This window comes from Littorina saxatilis, linkage group LG4 (genome assembly GCF_037325665.1).
Source record: "Littorina saxatilis isolate snail1 linkage group LG4, US_GU_Lsax_2.0, whole genome shotgun sequence".
Lineage (NCBI taxonomy): Eukaryota > Metazoa > Mollusca > Gastropoda > Littorinimorpha > Littorinidae > Littorina > Littorina saxatilis.
In genome coordinates, this window is record NC_090248.1 from 62,212,480 (window position 1) to 62,233,132 (window position 20,653).

Sequence of the window (20,653 nt, forward strand, 5' to 3'; positions counted from 1 at the left end):
GGTATTGTCCATCAGTGGCTACGGTGTTCTTGTACATTTATTGTTGCATTATTTTGCTAGAATGTGTCTTTGTATTTGATGTACAAATAGTATGATATTTTACATAGTTATTCGGTTAAGCATGGAGACCTGTGGTGTGAACAAACCGATATCAGCATTTTTAAGCGAATAAACAAATATCACAATCAAGTGTAAAATGATGTCATGTTTGTCTCTGAAACTGAAAGATTATTTGTTGTGAGTTCGTCACCCACTGAGGGGGGAAAATCTGTAAACATTCAAAAAACAACAACAGCATGACTGACTGAATCTTTTTTAATTTTTGTTTTATTCTAATGACTGAAAATGGGGGGTGGGCGTTAGGTACTGTACCCGATGCGCAGAATATGACCAAAAGGAGGGGGTGGGCGTTTCCTCGATACTGGGAGTATACAAGGTAGTTTACTGTATCATAATCATGGACTAGCACCATTCACCGCCTACAAAGTTATTCAGCGGCAGATGCAGAGTATAGTTCAAGCATGGCATTACTTTCCTGGCATCTAGTCGTTTTTGGGGCAGTTTAGGGCAAAAAGACAAAAGGGAAGTTACTCTGTTCGGATTGCCAAATCGCTGCACCGGAAAAAGACTGCCTTTGTTGAACTTACATTTTTCACAGCGAGGAGGATCGAGTTCAGGTAAACCATGTTTTCAAGATGCGCGGTGCCTTTTGTTGCATGCCTGTGTGCAGATTCAGTTCAGTGAGATTCTCGATCAGCGCTTATAGCTTTCCATAGTATACCACAAGGAATGCGGATGCCGAATGGAGAGCTGATCGTATCCACAAAATCGGCTACCAGTAAGTTCGTCACACGGTAGATTCGTCACCGGTCCAGGTAACTTCGCCACAGTAGTCCGAGCGCGGCTGTTATGTAATGGTAATACAACCTTGCACCCCCCCCTCTCTCTCTCTCTCTCTCTCTCTCCCTCTCTCTCTCTATTGTTTATTCTCAGTCTCTCTCTCTCTCTCTCTCGCTCTCTCTCTCTCTCTTTCTTTCTCTCTTGCTCCCTCTCTCAGACTACAGGCTGTTGAGAACTGCTCAATGAGTAGATCTCGGGTTTTAAAATAACAACGCTCGGACTGTGCCGTGTCAGTGAAAACTGCTCAATTGAGAACTCTCTCTCCCTCTCTCTCTGTCAGTCTCTCTCCCTCTCTCTCTGTCTCTCTCTCTCTCTCTCTCTCTGTCTCTCACTCTCTCTCTCTCTCTCTCTCTCTCTCTCTAAAAGATGTGAATCTTGAATCTCTCCCACAAATCAAACATCTGAAAGCATCTCAAAGTTAGGAAAGTTAATAGTACTGGTCAAAAGATCAGATATAGGCCTCGCGGCCTTAGACATCTGCAAATTTATCTTATCTTATCTTATAAGCTCTAAGCATAAACAGCCGCCCACCCTGCCGGTAACTTCGTCACCCGTGACGAATCTACCGTGTGACGAACTTACTGGTAGCCACAAAATCAACCGTGTTGCTGTGACACGCTTTTCAACCCCAAAAATGCCAAGATCTATTCCCGACAGTTCGAAAAAACATGCTTCAAATACGGTACTTATAAAACTGTTTTGGTTGTTTTTGAACTTTAGCGTTGAGTGGCTCGGGAACCGACAGTCGATCCGCAGTTGCTCTCAAACTAGATCGTTCTTTTCTTTGTTTCATGTTTGCTCATGCTGGTATCATTAGACAGCACACTTACGACGTGACATGTATGTGACTATCCCCCAAATTCGATTTATCCGAAGACGCACCGAGCGGTGCTGCTGATTTAACTTTGGACCATGTATTCCCCCTTTTGGATTCTCGTTTGTGATGATATTATAAATGGTGTGTTGACTTTGAAATTAGCTTCAACGCAAAAATATGTCTTTTCTTATTCAAGGGACGTAACCGGTAAACGCTCGGTGTGTTTTCTAATAAGGCAAAAGCTTTACGCACTCTGAGTGTATTCAGGATCGATGAGTCTGTATACATTTCGACAATGAAAAGCTCTGTTACAAATCTGTAGCCAATAAAATGCCTCCTAACAAGTCGTTAGGAAGTAGCCAATGAAAAAACAGTCTGACGTATGGATTTCCGTTATCATTTTCGGAGTCAATCAATCAATCAATCAATATGAAGCTTATATAGCGCGTATTCCGTGGGTACAGTTCTAAGCGCTTGTCGAAGAGTTGTCAACACAGGACTAACAAAGAAACTAACATCTACAGACGGACACGAACCCTATCACACACTATCAAACCCTGATAAACATACAACAAACAACTGTTTAACAACAATGTACACATCAATAGCTAGGTCCAAACAAATCAAAATAATATCAAGCACAAAGAAAACACCTCTCACAGAGCACAGCACAAGAATGTCTTTTGGGGCACAACACATCACGTCGAGCATGAAAGTCGCAGCCAGCTACGGGAAGAACTGGAGTGTTGAGGGTTGGCAAATAACTTGCATTCACATAGTATACAACCGTTTCTAGGTCGATACACACTCCGAGTGTGTTCCAAACTCCGACAATAAACTGCCGTTAAGCATCAGGTTTGTGTGTGTGTTTGTTTTTGTCTGTGTTTGTTCCCAGTGTACTTTAATACCATATATGACTGAATCAAAAGTGAAAGGTTCGGGCTACTGTTACGCCTTTTTCAAGTCGTAATTCGACTCAGAAATTCTATAGTTACGGCATGACGTCATTTTACTGTCGTAACCCGCTCACTGCAGGCTTCGGTTACACCTTTTCCACGAGTCGTAGAGTCACTCGGCCAGACTTTGATTACGGCGCGGCGTGATCCTACCCGGACATTCTCTAGTTACGACATGACGCCATTTTACTGTCGTAACACGCTCACTATTATTCATGTCCCTTGTTAAGACATAATTGTATCTACTGGTGGTTGATTTTCCAGATATCCTCTCAGTGATTGAGGCTTATATGAGGCTCAGTGATTATAGATTTCACTGTTCCTTTAACGGGTTTATTTCCGTATTTTTATCTGTACTAATGGTACAGGTCAGTGAATGTGGGGAGTGAAGTCAAGTAGTTGTTTGTTCAACCCATCCCGTTATTTTGTTTCTCCAAACAAGGAATCATTTGTGTATGATTTGTGGTGGAATTTCCTCCATGGTGTGTACTAGGATGTACTGTACTGAATGTACTATGGGTTATATTTTTCCCATATATGTGTACTATGCGTACATGTTAATTGGAGGGAAAATGTGGTGGTTGTTTGTTTTGCATCAGATGGTTTCGTCCTCCATTGATGCAGGCATAGTCCAACTCGCCAAACTGCAATGCTTTGTTGAAAGTCTCTCTGGGGGCTCGTTTGCGCTGCACCTGAAGGGTTCGCGACGACCGAACGTAGAGCTGGACGAACGCGTTCGTTTCAAAGTCCGAGATAACTTTTTGCAACCTGTCGAAGGACTCGAACGTACTTCCTACTGTCAAAACTGCTTCGCTGTGAAGTCCGCTATCCATGACTAAAGTAAACCGGCCTGCATACGGGTCGAAACGCACAACCACTACTAATGAACTGTTGAACACGTCTGTCCTCACTCGACCCACGCTTTAAAATGGCCACCCAAACAGGATCAAACCGGAAGTAGAGCGCGGCCCTGGTGGAGAAATGCTTTGTGGCGTAATCAAAGCAAAGAAGGGAAAAGTTACGGGCGCGGCGTAAGTGTAGCCACTGCGAAAGTGAAACGTACCTTCTCAAAATGGTGTCGAATGACACTCTGAATGTTGATACGGTTCAGTGTCTGGTCTTTTAAGTGCACCCCGAAAATGTTACCTACGTTACAGCTATTGAGCTAAGGCCGTGCAGCATCAGATTGTTTTCGTTTTTTTGTACTCTAGCTTATAATCAACTGCTTTGCGTTCCTATTGCAGAGTGGTGTCGAATGGCAAATTCGCTTCATGACCAGAAGTTAACGTCAGAGTGTATACAAGATTCTAACCCCTGTATACACTCCGAGTGCGTATAGCCAGTGCGTTCTAATAAATCGAATTTAGGGTAAAATCAATCAAATTACATCACAATTCTGCTTCAGTTGCAAGATCTTGCCATGATTTTCCCTCTCAAGATAATTGTACCGCAGAGAAACATTCAGTCTGAAGCTAATTTTACATGTCACGTGAGTGTAGGGTGCTGTATTTACTGGCGTGCTAATCACTAGTGAGTATAGCACAGGGGTTAGTGCTCCAAACAATGCATACTGACGTCAATTGTACTACGTTGCAAGCCCCTGGAGCAAATGTTTGATTAGTGCTTTTGTGAACAAGAAACAATTGACAAGTGGCTCTATCCCATCTCCCCCCTTCCCCCGTCGCGATATAACCTTCGTGGTTGAAAACGACGTAAAACACCAAATAAAGAAAGATAGTGACGTCAAGGGTTGCATGGAGCCCTGCCATCGCTGATGTGTTGTTTATTGTGTTTTTTCTTTCTTAAATCGGTCATTTTCAACCTTTTTGTTTTTCTTCTTGAGTGACTTAACTCTCCTTTCTTTTAGTTTTAGTTTTCCCTGTTAGTATAATTTTTTTTATCTCCAAAGCGTTTCATTGATCGCAACAACAAAACTCACGAATCATTGATTCCATTCCGACTCAGCCATCACTGACTTTTAACCAAGCCGCGCCGTGAAACAATACTTTTGGGACTATAAGGCGCTTCGTTATATAGGGCGCAACTCCCACTTTTGAGGTAAAATTGAGAAAAAAACATCACATTAGGCGCTTCCGGTCTATAAGTCGCTCATCAAAGGAAGACTACAGGGTGGAAATATGTGTGCTCTGTGTGTGCCGCGAGATCTAAGGCAGGTCCATTGTGATAGCTGGGTGGCCTTGTTTACAGACATGGACCTGATGTCTTCAGAGGAAACTTGGCCAGGGTAGCACTTCCTGCACCGGGGTCAGTGACCCGGTTTAACCTATGGGGTGGTCTCTTTGATGTCTTGAGAAGAAACTTGGCCAGGGTATAGTTAGTACCTAGTAGCTGAAACATGGATTATCACAAGTTGTTTGACTGGTACTCAGGCGGTCTCTTTGATGTCTGAGATGAAACTTGGCCAGGGATTTTAATTCTAACAACACATTGGGCGCTTCCGTTCTGTAACCGCAGGGGTCAAGATTGAGAAAAAAGTTGCGCCTTATAGTCCATAAAATACTGTATATATAACCCTGTGGCTTGATGCAGCATTTATCAACAAAATGCAGTACATAAATCATAAAATGGGAGCAATCAATATAAAAAAAACTTAAACCAAAAATTATTTAGACCAAGGTATTCCCAATTAATAAGCAAATTGGTGTTCATTTCTAGATCAGTTGCCATTTTAGTAAAGTTCAAAGAGAAATAAAATAAATGTCATTTTAAAAGACATTTAATTGATAGCAGTGATGCATACTGTGCAAGAATGAAATAAAATTGCCTTATTTACTCAATGACTTGATCGGTGCCTTTCCTCTTGCTGCGTTTTGCAATGCATATATATATATATATTTATTTTTAGCAGGCTTTTCATTGTATCTGAACATGTTAGTGGGCATCACTGCATGCATGTGCAAGATAAACATTCCAAAATCACATTGATAGTCACGGGGCTTGGAGGACAGGAATACATATAGAATTGTTTTGTTTAAATGGATTGCACTGGCTTTTAAGTGCTCCCTAACGAGTGCAGCCCACTAAATTCCCTCATGGCTCTTTCTTGTGTATTATTACAAGATTCTTATGAGCATAGCCATTAACTGCTGATTTACCGCCCTGATATGGCCCTTCGTGGTCGGCTGGGCGTTAAGCAAACAAACAAACAAACAAACTGCTGATTTTAAAACTGCACATGATTCATCACTGAATGTCTGGTGTACCCATACTGGTTTAGTCATGGAGCTTTTGTTGTGGAGCCGTGTGTGACAGAGAGAGAGAGAGAGAGAGAGAGAGAGAGAGAGAGCACATTTGTTTTTGCTTATTTAAATTGCTGAATTTCATTTTTTTACACAGCAACGCTTTGAACCCTGATCAGCGATGGACCCGTCACACCTCGAAGAGAGAGCTGCTTTGATTGGCCAACACCCTAAACAGTGAACAATCAGGAACAGTTAGCGCCTTGAACAGTGGACAGTCCGGGACTGTCAGCACCTTGACAGTGAACAATCAGGAACAGTCAGCGCCTTGAACAGTGAACAATCAGGAACAGTCAGCGCCTTGAACAGTGAACAATCAGGAACAGTCGATCAGCGTCTTGAACAGTGAACAATTAGGAACAGTCAGGGCCTTGAACAGTGAACAGTCAGGTATTGTCAACACCTTGAATAGTGAACAATCAAGAACTGTCTGCACCTTGAACCGGGAACAGTCAGGTATTGTCAACACCTTGAATATTGAACAATCAAGAACTGTCTGCACCTTGAATAGTGAACAATCAGGAACTTTCAACACCTTGAATAGTGAACAATCAAGAACTGTCTGCACCTTGAACAGTCAACAGTCAGGTATTGTCAACACCTTGAATAGTGAACAATCAGGAACTGTCAACACCTTGAACAGTGAACAGTCAGGTATTTTCAACACCTTGAACAGTGAACAATCAGGAACTGTCAGCACCTTGAACAGGGAACAATCAGGAACTTTCAACACCTTGAACAGGGAACAATCAGGAACTGTCAGCACCCTGAACAGGGAACAATCAGGAACTGTCAGCACCTTGAACAGGGAACAATCAGGAACTGTCAACACCTTGAACAGGGAACAATCAGGAACTTTCAACACCTTGAACAGGGAACAATCAGGAACTGTCTGCACCTTGAACAGGGAACAATCAGGAACTGTCAACACCTTGAACAGTGAACAATCAGGAACTGTCAACACCTTGAACAGGGAACAATCAGGAACTGTCAACACCTTGAACAGGGAACAATCAGGAACAGTTAGCGCCTTGAACAGTGAACAATCCGGAACTGTCAGCACCTTGAACAGTGAGCAGTCAGGTATTGTCAGCGGCATGAACAGTGAACAGCCAGGAACTGTCATCCACTTGAACAGTGAGCAGTCAGGGACCATGGCTTCTCCCAACAGCCTGCAGGAAGGAGACACGTCAGCTCTTCTCTCAGATGTCAAGATAGAGATTGATGTCGCAGAAGAGTGTTGGCACATCACTGAAACACATCCATATGGTAAGGCCAGGTGGGAATCGGCCCTGTTGGCACTTCACACACCTTTTGAAGGAGGTGTAGGGTGGGATGGATAGACAACAAAACAAGTCGCATGAAGCGAGAGTACTACATTTAGTCAACCCTTCAAACTCACAGAGTGAAATTGACCACACCGCATTTTTTCACTAATATTTACTCAATAGCTGTGTCAGTTTCATGCCCGGCGGCCACTGTGACACGTTCATGCCACAGAGATAAAGACTCTTATCTCTGTGGTTCACGCTCGGAAAGTGGCAAGCCAGTACAGCGAGGTAGCGTGCGTTTAGAACTCTATTCTTTTTAACGTTCTGAGCTTGTTTTTATCCAAACATTACATATCTAACCCCCCGCGGGTTTGGGGGAGTCCCATATTGGTTGGGACGAGAAAGAATTTACCCGATGCTACCCAGCATGTCGTAAGAGGCGACTAACAGTTCTGTTTCTCCTTTTACCCTTGTTAAGTGTTTCTTGTATAGAATATAGTCAATGTTTGTAAAGATTTTAGTCAAGCACTTATGTAAGAAATTGTAAGTCCTTTGTACTGGAAACTTGCATTCTCCCAGTAAGGTCATATATTGTACTACGTTGCAAGCCCCTGGAGCAATTTTTGACTCACATGCGAAGCAAAAGTGAGTCTATGTACTCACCCGAGTCGTCCGTCCGTCCGTCCGTCCGGACGTCCGGAAAACTTTAACGTTGGATATTTCTTGGACACTATTCAGTCTATCAGTACCAAATTTGGCAAGATGGTGTATGATGACAAGGCCCCAAAAAACATACATAGCATCTTGACCTTGCTTCAAGGTCAAGGTCGCAGGGGCCATAAATGTTGCCTAAAAAACAGCTATTTTTCCCATTTTTCCCATTTTCTCTGAAGTTTTTGAGATTCAATACCTCACCTATATATGATATATAGGGCAAAGTAAGCCCCATCTTTTGATACCAGTTTGGTTTACCTTGCTTCAAGGTCAAGGTCACAGGAGCTCTTCAAAGTTGGATTGTATACATATTTTGAAGTGACCTTGACTCTGAACTATGGAAGATAACTGTTTCAAACTTAAAAATTATGTGGGGCACATGTTATGCTTTCATCATGAGACACATTTGGTCACATATGATCATGGTCAAGGTCACTTTGACCCTTATGAAATGTGACCAAAATAAGGTAGTGAACCACTAAAAGTGACCATATCTCATGGTAGAAAGAGCCAATAAGCACCATTGTACTTCCTATGTCTTGAATTAACAGCTTTGTGTTGCATGACCTTGGATGACCTTGACCTTGGGTCAAGGTCACATGTATTTTGGTAGGAAAAATGTGTAAAGCAGTTCTTAGTGTATGATGTCATTGCTGTCAAGGTCAAGCATGTGAGTCGTATGGGCTTTGCCCTTCTTGTTTGTGCTTTTGTGAACAAGAAACAATTAACAAGTGGCTCTATCCCATCCCCCCTTTCCCCTATCCCATATCCCCCCTTTCCCCGTCGCGATATAACCTTGAATGGTTGAAATCGACGTTAAACACCAAATAAAGAAAGAAAGAAACATTACATATCTAATATCTATATAGTTTTGGAACAGGAAAAGATAAAGAATAATCTATATCTGAACTTTTAAATTTAATTAGAATTTTCACATTTTTCATGACCAAAATCATTTATTAATTTTTAGCCTCCAAGCTGAAATGCAATATCAAAGTGCAGGCTTAACAAAAATTCCAGTCAATTTGGTCAAAGAGTGAGGGTGTGACAACTGTGCTGCCTCAAGTTTCACAAAAAGCCAGATATGACATCATCAAGGACATTTACTAAAAAAAAATTAAAAAAACCATCTTGGGATATCATGTACAGTTTCATGAAGATCAGTCCAGTAGTTTTCTCTGAATCACTCTACACATGCACACATCACCACCCTCATCTCGGTTCCCGTCTATGTTAAAACATTTAGTCAAGTTCTCTAAACTTGACTAAATGTAAAAAGGACTGGCTGACCAATATGTTGAGGTTGCTAGCTGGGACGGTCACAGAGTAAATGAGAACTTGACACAATTTGGACTTGACTGAGTGTTACTTTTGAAATTGCCTGCTTCTGCTTTCAGGTATGTTGAATGAGCCAGCAGAATACCATCGCCCAAAACAGGAACCAGGAGAAGCATTTGATACAGTGCAGGATAGACAAGGTGCAGTCAGCACTCACAGTGATACCTGGCTGAAACAAGAGGAACGTTCAAGTACTGAGTGTGATACCTGGCTGAAACAAGAGGAACATTCAAGAACTGAGTGTGATACCTGGCTGAAACAAGAGGAACGTTCAAGTACTGGGTGTGATACCTACCTGAAACAAGAGAGACATTTAAGTACTGAGTGTGATACCTACCTGAAACAAGAGAGACATTTAAGTACTGAGTGTGATACCTGGCTGAATCAAGAGGAACATTCAAGTACTGAGTTTGATGCTGTACTTAAACAAGGTGGTAGTCCGAAGCAATGTGTGTTAACACCTGCAAGAGAGAAAAAGAATGCACACACAGACTGTGGTGCTACGTATACACAGTCTGGGCCTTTGAAGGTCCCCATGGTAACACCTGCAAGAGAGAAAAAGTATGCATGTACACAGTGTGATGCTAAGTTCACATGTTCTAGTAATTTGAATCGACACATGTTAATACATACAGGTGTAAAAAAGTATGCATGTGCAGAATGTGATGCTAAGTTCACCCAGTCTGGTAGTTTGAAGCAACACATGTTAACACATACAGGAGTGAAAAATTATGCATGTTCGGAGTGTGATGCAAGGTTCACACTGTCCAGTACTTTGAAGCGACACATGATAACACATACAGGAGTGAAAAATTATGCATGCGAAGAATGTGGTGCTAGGTTTAAACGGTCTGCTACTTTGAGGGTACATATGTTAATGCATACAGGAGTGAAAAATTATGCATGTTTGGAGTGTGATGCAAGGTTCACAGAGTCCGGTAATTTAAAGCGACACATGCTAACACATACAGGAGTAAAAAAGTATGCATGTGCAGAGTGTGATGTTAGGTTCACACTGTCCGGTAATTTGAAGCAACACATGTTAAGAAGACATACAGAAGTGAAAAAGTATGCATGTAGAGTCTGATGCCAGTGTTCATTTGAAGCAACACAAGTTAGGGAACACATACCGAAGTGAAAACGTATGCATGTATAGGGTGTGTTCCTAGGTTCAGTTAGGCCAGTACTGACACATGTTAACACATACTGGAGTTAAAAGGTATGCCTGTACAGAGGTATACATGTTTAGAGTTTGATGCTAGGTTCAATGTGTCTGGACACTTGTTTACACATACAAGAAAGAACGTATATGCGTGTACTGTGTGGGGTGCTAGATATGCACAGTAAGTACCTAGGAGGCAACATACGCTTACACATACAGGACGGAAACAACATATGTGTTCGGAGTGTTGTGCTAGGTTCAGACTGTGTAGTAGTCCAAACCGACACATTTTTAACACATGCAGGAGTGGAAAAGAACAAGATCAAATATTTTGTATGTCTTTACTTAACAGAACAGAGTAGTGCGATATTAAGAGCTTAGCAAAAAGGGAGATGCGACGTTTTAATCTGTGGACAAAAGCGTGGCTCATGTAACTGTGTCGTCTAGGGCCGTTGTCTGCCAGTGAAGTGATGGTGCAGAGGAGATATTTTGGCAATGAAGATTGCATATTATACAAAATTCTGTTGCCTTGCATGTTATGTTGTTGTTTTTGTCGCCCAGTGCATGCTGTACCGTTATTTCTGTAGGAGAGAGATAGCAATACTCGTGTATAGGTATGACTTAATTCTAGGTGTGTGTGTGTTTTTTCTTTTCTTTTCTTGGACAGGTATTCAGTTTCGCTGGAAGGGAGAATGGTATGGTTTATTGTAACGACTGCTCACCAGTAAGAAACGTGTCCTTCACGGTATGTTTCTTTTTTCTTTGATTGCTCATTGAAAATTATTCAAGATTTGGTGGGAGATTGTTTTGTTCTCACAGGTCAGCTAATGTGCAGACCTGCTTACTCCTTATCCCCCTTTGTTTGTACACGCAAACACAAGACCAAGTGCGCAAGGAAAAGATCCTGTAATCCATGTCAGAGGTCAGTGTGTTATAGAAACACCAAAATACCCAGTATGCTTCCCCCGAAAGCGGTGTATGGCTGCCTAAATGGCAGGGTAAAAACGGTCATTTACGTCAAAGCCGTGGGAGTTTAGCCCATGAACGAAACAAACAATTCAAATATATGTATAATCTAGCTGGATATCAACCCACAAACAAGTTAAAGGCGCACTGCAGCTCACAGCCTTCGTTTTGCATTTTTGTTGCAGCTGAGTACATTTACAGTTCAAAAATCCTCCTATGGTAGTAAAACAAACCCAAAACTACCCAACGACGACATCTGTGAAGCTCGACAGTTTCTTGTTCACGCGAGTGCATAAATTAACCTAGTTATTACGTGGTGTTTGGTCGGAGTTCGATTCAACTGAGTGATTCCGGCCTCCATTTTGTTTTACACAAACTCATGATGATGTCTGACATAGTTTGCTTAGTCACGTGTCTTTTTGTGCATGATGTGGTGATCTACCTGATCTAAATTTAGATCCAAAAATAGGTCAAGACCAGCCGGGTCCGAGTACGAAATTAATTCGTAAAAAAATTGCAGTTCTTGACTCTTTGGGTGCAAGTCAATGAAACTTGGTAGTTCTTCTAACGGATAGCTGCCTGAGGTATGACTAAAAGCCCCAGGGGCTCCGTGCACCTGGATTTGACAAGTTCAGTACCTTTAAGAAAGTACAATGAAGAAATTAGAAAAACAAAATAAGATTGCAGTTATCAATTTTACTGACTTACTTATCTGAGCTTGAGGAATGCTCGATCTGACTCAATCATTGTTCTGACTCAATGGGCAGGTGCCAGAAGAGTGGACTCGCTGGTAGCTGCATTAGATGAAGGAACTTATTTTACCAACAACACCATGAACAGGAACCGCAACATGGTGGCCTAGTGGTAAGGCGTTCGCCCAGTGAGCGGGAGGTCGTGGGTTCAAACCCCGGCCGGGTCATACTAAGACTTTAAAATTGGCAATCTAGTTGCTGCTCCGCCTGGCGTCTGGCATTATGGGGTTAGTGCTAGAACTGGTTGGTCCGGTGTCAGAATAATGTGACTGGGTGAGACATGAAGCCTGTGCTGCGACTTCTGTCTTGTATGTGTGGCGCTTGTTAAATGTCAAAGCAGCACCGCCCTGATATCACCCTTTGTGGTGGACTGGGCGTTAAGCAAACAAACAAACAAACCATTAACAGGTTTTTCTTCAATTTGTCAGAAGTCTGTTAATTGTCTTCTAAAAACTAAAAACAAGGCAATTTTCACATCACAGCTATTCCTTGTTATACCCCCTGCGGGTTAGGGGGAGTCCCATATTGGTTGGGACGAGAAAGAATTTACCCGATGCTCCCCAGCATGTCGTAAGAGGCGACTAACGGTTCTGTTTCTCCTTTTACCCTTGTTAAGTGTTTCTTGTATAGAATATAGTCAATGTTTGTAAAGATTTTAGTCAAGCAGTATGTAAGAAATGTTAAGTCCTTTGTACTGGAAACTTGCATTCTCCCAGTAAGGTAATATATTGTACTACGTTGCAAGCCCCTGTAGCAAATTTTTGATTAGTGCTTTTGTGAACAAGAAACAATTGACAAGTGGCTCTATCCCATCTCCCCCCTTTCCCCTATCCCATCTCCCCCCTTTCTCCGTCGCGATATAACCTTGAATGGTTGAAAACGACGCTAAACACCAAATAAAGAAAAAAAGAAAGAATTCCTTGTTATTTATTTATGTGGCAGCGATTTAAAGATTAACCAAATCTACAGTATTTAATCACACTGCAGACAGGTTTCACAGTCTTCAGAGTCGGGTATGTCCCTGACTTTGATATTAAATAAAATGTTTTGTTTTGTTTAGTCGTGAATTTTCACTGGTCTGTGTCGAATGTCTTCGGAATTTACATATGAAAAATAAACTTTGATCGAATTTAAGTCAAATTTGTATTCCCCACCAGCGAAAAAGGTAGGTCGGTCGTGAGAAATGAGACAGACACGATTTCCCTTTTTAGCCACATTGCAATAGACAAAGGCACCAGTACAAAAACACACAAAGAAATCCAGTGAAAAGTACATTAGAAACCAAAGAACAGAGATAGATGAACACACTTAGTTAAAAAAAACAATGAATGTGTTTATGTTTTGTCGATACAATCGCATGTGAAGTAAACGGTCTTTTTTCTAAATGTGTCTGTCTCAAAAACGTTAATTACAAATCTGTTCAGTTGGAATGGCTGTTAAAAGGTTTGGACGTAACATGCTTTTAATAAGTAGCAATTTCCATCAAATCACGACATGAAAGGGTTTTGAAAGGCTAACTACGGCTTATTCTACTTGCGTTTGGTCATTTTGTCACTCGGGCAAGGTGTCTGTCTCATTTTTTCTCACGACCGCCCTGCAGACAAATCGTCTGCTATAACCGCCATACACAGCAAATTGTCATGATGCAACCAATTTTACACTTCCTATCCGTTGTCAGGCAGATAATCAACTGGCTGACTAAAGAATTTTTCGGCATGTGTTTATTTCAGAGCACGTTATTTACTTTCTAGTAACTCGGGCAAGGTGTCTGTCTCATTTTTTCTCACGACCGCCCTGCAGACAAATCGTCTGCTATAACCGCCATACACAGCAAATTGTCATGATGCAACCAATTTTACACTTCCTATCTGTTGTCAGGCAGATAATCAACTGGCTGACTAAAGAATTTTTCGGCATGTGTTTATTTCAGAGCACGTTATTTACTGTCTAGTAACTCGGGCAAGGTGTCTGTCTCATTTTTTCTCACGACCGCCCTGCAGACAAATCGTCTGCTATAACCGCCATACACAGCAAATTGTCATGATGCAACCAATTTTACACTTCCTATCCGTTGTCAGGCAGATAATCAACTGGCTGACTAAAGAATTTTTCGGCATGTGTTTATTTCAGAGCACGTTATTTACTGTCTAGTCACTCGGGCAAGGTGTCTGTCTCATTTTTTCTCACGACCGTCCTGAAGACAAATCGTCTGCTATGACCGCCATACACAGCAAATTGCCATGATGCGACCAATTTTATACTTCCTATCCGTTGTCAGGCAGATGATTAACTGGCTGACTAAAGAATTTTTCGGCATGTGTTTATTTCAGAGCACGTTATTTACTGTCTGTCTCTGAAAACCTTGAATTCTCACGACCGCCCGGCACTATTGACGGTCATTTCTTACCAAATGTTAAGCAGATTCATTTGTAAAATAACAACATTCAGTGACTGTGTCTGATCAACGCCAGTGGGGTTTTTTCAATCCTTGAATGCACTGCATTGTGAATGTTGTGGTCAAGTGAGAGTTTTATAGACATCGCCGTACGTTTTTCAACACTTTGATGACGTCAGACAGCAGATTGAAAACGTTCCAACTTGGAAAGAGAGCCAGTCACGATCATATAATCGTAGGGAATCAATAGTTGCTTTGTTTATTAACTTTCAAGTGCTTTTAAAAGTTTGATTTTTGTCATTGTTATTGTTGCATATGTGCGTGCGTACGTGCGCGCGCGCCTGTCAGTGTGGAAGAGTGTAGGGTAAGTGTATCCAATTCCGACCGACTTCGGGGATACCTAAATCCGACCGATTTTCCAAGTCACTAATGATGAGGTTCACACGTCATCCCAACAGAAAGAATGCCATTCATACAAGGGCCATTCATGAACGGTTGATGACGCGACGTCACGAACCAATCGTTTCGTCACGAGAGTTAATTGCGTCATCTGCACCGCGGCGCGAAATGTGCCTTCGCCATACGTTTCTTGCAAAGGGTGAGATAATTTGATGAACAGAGTTGTGTTTCTTTTACATGGATGTTTATAAGTGTTTTGGGAAGAATAATGTTATGGTTCTGACTAAATCTCATTGTACTTTTTAATCGAAAAGGGGAAAATCTTATCGGTCGTGATTAGATACCCAGTTTTTGAGAGAGTATTTAAATCCGACAACAACGCAGATAATACAAAACGCTGCACAAAATCCCAGTAAAACCATTCATTGTTTACGTTTATGACTTGAAAAAAGCATATGAACAAGGAAACATATCAGATGATGTATTATCTAGCTGTGTGTGTGTGTGTGTGTGTGCGTGCGGCCGAGCGTTGCGCGCACGTGTTCGTTTGTGTGTGTGTGTGTGTGTGTGTGTGTGTGTGTGTGTGTGTGTAAGCGTGCGCGCGAGCGTTTTGCGCACGTGTTCGTTTGTGTTAGCTTATGTGTGTGTGTGTGTGTGTGTGTGTGTGTGTGTGTGTGTGTTGATGTGTGCGCACTTGCATGTGTGCGTGCGAGAGGGGTTGGGTTTTCTTATGTGTGCAGAGTAGTTGTAGAAAATGCAAGACATTAAGGTTCAGTCTGTAGTGGATATACTGGGACAGCGTCCATGTACTATGCCACAGTTCAGTCTGTAGTGGATATATTGGGACTGCGTCCAGGTACTATGCCACAGTTCAGTCAGTAGTGGATATACAGGGTGACACAAAAAAAACAGATCTATCCCACCAAAAGTTTAATATTTTCTGAAATAATCAGCCGATTCTTTTATTTTTTCAGGTGAGCCAAGCTGAAATGATGTTCTAACAGCCCACCAAGTTTGAGCTTCAAGATGTCATGGACAACGGAGCATAAGACATTTATAGTCGAGGCCTATTTTCGGTCGAATTCTATCCAGACTGGTCAGCCGCAGATGTGACCCAGAGTGGTCCCCCTATTCACCGGACTTGAACCCCCCAGATTTTTATCTGTGGGGGTACCTCAAGGACAGGGTATATGGCAACAACCCCCAGACCATCCCTGATCTTAAGGCAGCAATAACAGCAGCTGTAAGAGCGATCCCACATCTGCGGCTGACCAGTCTGGATAGAATTCGACCGAAAATAGGCCTCGACTATAAATGTCTTATGCTCCGTTGTCCATGACATCTTGAAGCTCAAACTTGGTGGGCTGTTAGAACATCATTTCAGCTTGGCTCACCTGAAAAAATAAAAGAATCGGCTGATTATTTCAGAAAATATTAAACTTTTGGTGGGCTCTGTTTTTTTTGTGTCACCCTGTACTAGGACTGCGTTAAGGTACTCTGCGACAGTCTTTGATGACGTCATTTCCGTTTTTGTGATAGTTGAGGCGGACCTGTTAAGTAATCTTTGATTAAGTCGGGACTTTGATATTGCATTTGAGCCAGGTAGCTTGAAAATAAGTGAATTAGTTCGCTCATTAAAATTGTCATCAAAAACGAATATTTCATTACAGATTCAAACACTACTGCATTGTACTTCTTATCTTCTCCTGATTTAAAATATATATATATACATATGTTATGTTTACTTTAAAAACGCGTTCAGAATTAAAGAAAACAGGTTGAGTATGCTTCGCGGAGATGAGTGTGATCCGTGACGGTTTTCGGGTATGGTTAGCCGAGACTATCTGAATTTAGTCTCGCCGATCGGACTGTTTTTTTTTTTTAGTTTATCCTTCAATTTGATGCCTATAGATTGACTACATGTTTTTATATCGCTTTACGCGACTTGTTTTACATTTCGTCAAGTTATGAAATGTATTATAAAATTTGGTACATAACATTCTAAAAATTGCAAATAACAATAACACTTTTGATTACAGATTCAAAAGTTATTGCATTGTATCCTTTGGATTTCCTGGATCCCAATGTATAAACAGATATGTCATGCTTAGTGTGAAAATCTGCTCAAATGAGAAAAATCGCCCGTTTTGTTCATATGCTTCGCGGAGGCAACCCGTCTCGGTCTTCTGGTTTCGGCTAGCCAAATCTCACTAGCATTGTTAATGACTCGTCCCTGATTCCAATGTTGATCTTTTAGTTTCAAACCAACTTAATGTTTTATTATCGCTTCACATGACTTGTTCTGTATATTTTTTTTCGCTGTCATGATGTCACCATTTAGAGGGTAGGGTTACATTTTCAGGTATTTATTCCCCAAGAATATGCAAAAAAAATTCCAAACTCGTTTTTTTCTATTGGTCAATGATTCTACTTTTTTTTTAAAGTGAGAAATGGAGTGCAATTAACATTGTTACTTTTGAAGGTATGCTCATGATGTGCATCACAGCGAAATAGCAGTTCAGAAGAACGGAATTCCCATAATTAGTCCTTATTTACTGCTTTTTTCACTGAGCTCGGAAATGATATTTTGCTTGCATTGTTATTGCTTAATTTATTAAAGCCTCTGGACAATATTCTTTGAATAAATCGTTACCCAATTCTGTTTACGTCTATCCCTTTGTTTGATAGAGTACTGTAACAAGCTATCACATTATGTCGACAAGAATGCGTCTCCATACAAGTTTTTGTCTTGATTCCATCCAGGAGGATGTAAGGCTTTAATAAAAACACTATTTCAAAGATCTCTGTCAAGATTGATTTTGTTGAAAAAAAAGGAAGTCTGTGATTGAAGATTGTGAAACCTGCCTGCATATTTCTGCAATTGGACAAGATTTTAAAATATATTTTATTTTTATTTTACTTACTCTGCCAGCCGCAAGTAAGCCGCATTAAGAGTTGCATCGTTATGTCAGCAACAAAGTGATTTTGCTCACAGACTCTCTTTTTCCTTTTATTCTAATTCCATGAAAAGAGAAATCTTTTCCTTTAGACTGATTTTATTATTTGGCCAACTGTTTTCGAGTTTTTACTGAGAATTCTACGGCCATCTGGAAAAGGAAGAGTTCCTGCTATAGAGCTGTGTCTATTTTTGGAAACCGACATAGACCAGAAAGAGCATTGCTAGGTCAAGGCTGTAAGACTTCCGGTGTAAACAAACTAAGGTGCAGACCACGCAAGACACAGAAAATGTATATTTCTATTCCATTTTTGCACTGTTTCTCAGTCTGTTGTAATTTTTGCTTAGTTTTAGTAGAATGTTGATATGTTCTGTTCTATTCTTGTGAAATATGCAACTTCCTCATTGATGATATTCTTTTATTATGGGGGATCATTTTCTCATGTAGAATTCGTTCTGCTTGACAACTGTTAGAGTTGAGAACGTGAGAGAATCTTCATGGATTGTTTGGTGTTTTAGCATTGTAGTAGTATGCAAGGAATTTTCATGGTGTTACAATGTATATTTTTGAGCTCAATGTCAGTACATGTACTGCCACACTGCAGTACTGTCATGTAGCTGAGGGCGTGGCTGACTGAGGCTGGTGCTGTTGAGCGCAAAGTAAGAATCCGGGGCAGAGTTGGAATAATCGGGATTTCCCGAAACCTCATTTGATTTCCAACAAAGCGCCGCATTTCCGGAAACGAGCTGCCTCGTTCTAGAAATGGCAACCCTTCGACTGGCACAAAAAAGTATACCCTTTTCACAGGTCATGAATAAGGTATATGAAAAAGAACGGTCTTATACAGGGGAAGTCTTGAATTGGGTTGGGGGGGTGGGGTTACACTGTGTAACTCTCAGTGACACTCAGCGCATGAAGCTAGCTAGTTGCTGCTGTCTCGATCTATTTTGAACACAATGATTTTTTTCAGAGTAGAGTGTTAGTTTGTTACAACAGGCTGAAATCATCTTTATAATTTGAATCAACATTTTGCAACAATCAATCACATCAATATAGCGCACAGACTTGCACATCACGTTTCAAGAGCCTAGATTACCATGCAGTGACAAGAGCCTACTCAATAAAGGGACGTAATGCTGTCTCTGCAGCCCAGAGAGACTGTGAGTTTAACCCCTTCACTGCCACAGTATATTAGCATTTTGGTATTGCTGGTCAATGGGAAAGAACTGTGTTTAAACCCCATCAAGAAGTTGGACAGTGGTTACCTCCCATTTAGTTTTCACAAATGTAGCTCAGTTGGTTCCCGCAGTGGGGCACTGCGGTTATGAAATTAAAGGCCCCTCCTGTTTTTGGAACCGCAGGAGCTTTCTAGTTTGCTGTTAGGTAGATTTTTGGTTCCTCTTTCCTGTCATGCTCTCTTTTTCTTCATGAATTCTTTTCTTTTTTCTGCCTTCTTGCTCATTCACCTGTATTTTTTCCAAAAATCTCTTCTCTTGCCGCTTGTCTTGCGATTCATGTATAGTTTAATCTGTTAGTGTTCTGATGTAAGCCCAGCAGTAGATAGGTTAAGCCTATTTTAACATACTGGAAACTGGTAATCTTCCAGTAGGTATTAATTTAGTTTTACTAAAGCCTGCTGGGACACAAGTAATGGGTTAGTGCATTTGTAAACAGGAATCGCTTGACAAGTGGCCCCCTTCATCCCCCCCTTCCTCGTCCTGATATGGCTCTGCGTAGTCGGCTGGACGTTAAGCAACAAATAAACAAACAAACAAATTATGCTTTTGGAATCAGGAACCGACAAGGAATAAGATGAAAGTGTTTTTAAATTGATTTGGACAATTTAATTTTGATAATAATTTTTATATATTTAATTTTCAGAGCTTGTTTTTAATCCGAATATAACATATTTATATGTTTTTGGAATCAGCAAATGATGGAGAATAAGATAAATGTAAATTTGGATCGTTTTATAAATTTTTATTTTTTTTTACAATTTTCAGATTTTTAATGACCAAAGTCATTAATTAATTTTTAAGCCACCAAGCTGAAATGCAATACCGAAGTCCGGGCTTCGTCGAAGATTACTTGACCAAAATTTCAACCAATTTGGTTGAAAAATGAGGGCGTGACAGTGCCGCCTCAACTTTCACGAAAAGCCGGATATGACGTCATCAAAGACATTTATCAAAAAAATGAAAAAAAACGTTCGGGGATTTCATACCCAGGAACTCTCATGTCAAATTTCATAAAGATCGGTCCAGTAGTTTAGTCTGAATCGCTCTACACACACACACACACAGACACACAGACACACACACACACGCACATACACCACGACCCTCGTTTCGATTCCCCCTCGATGTTAAAATATTTAGTCAAAACTTGACTAAATATAAAAATGACCACGTAATACATGCGGGGTGGGCAGTGAAGGGGTTAATATATAATCAGTTAAGACTGAGTAAAAAATTATTACAATCGATAGTTACCAGTGAAAAGTAATATCGGAACACTCTACTTGTTGTTGTAAAATGTAAGATATGAAACGTTAAATATTATGTAAAATTGGTGCGTTTTGGTCGAGTGGGATGGGTCATTGAACTGTGTTGTTACAGCCCGCCGAAGTTATCAAAAGTGTTTTTGCTTTTTGTAATTCGGTTGGTTTGGTGCGTTATACAATGCATCTGCTTTTTCGAGACTAAGCATTGATCACTTTAAAATCATGACTTGTATCATTTTACATCGCATTCTAAGAAAGAGCAG

General features: G+C 40.9%; 1 long non-coding RNA gene across 1 annotated transcript; it reads left to right on the top strand.

The window, feature by feature from the left end:
• The first annotated feature begins 603 nt into the window (after positions 1–603).
• On the top strand, positions 604–19,666 carry LOC138965299 (uncharacterized). Its single transcript, XR_011455400.1, has 3 exons — positions 604–677; positions 6,031–7,202; positions 9,316–19,666. It is a non-coding gene; the product is annotated as an uncharacterized lncRNA (long non-coding RNA).
• The last annotated feature ends 987 nt before the right edge of the window (positions 19,667–20,653 follow it).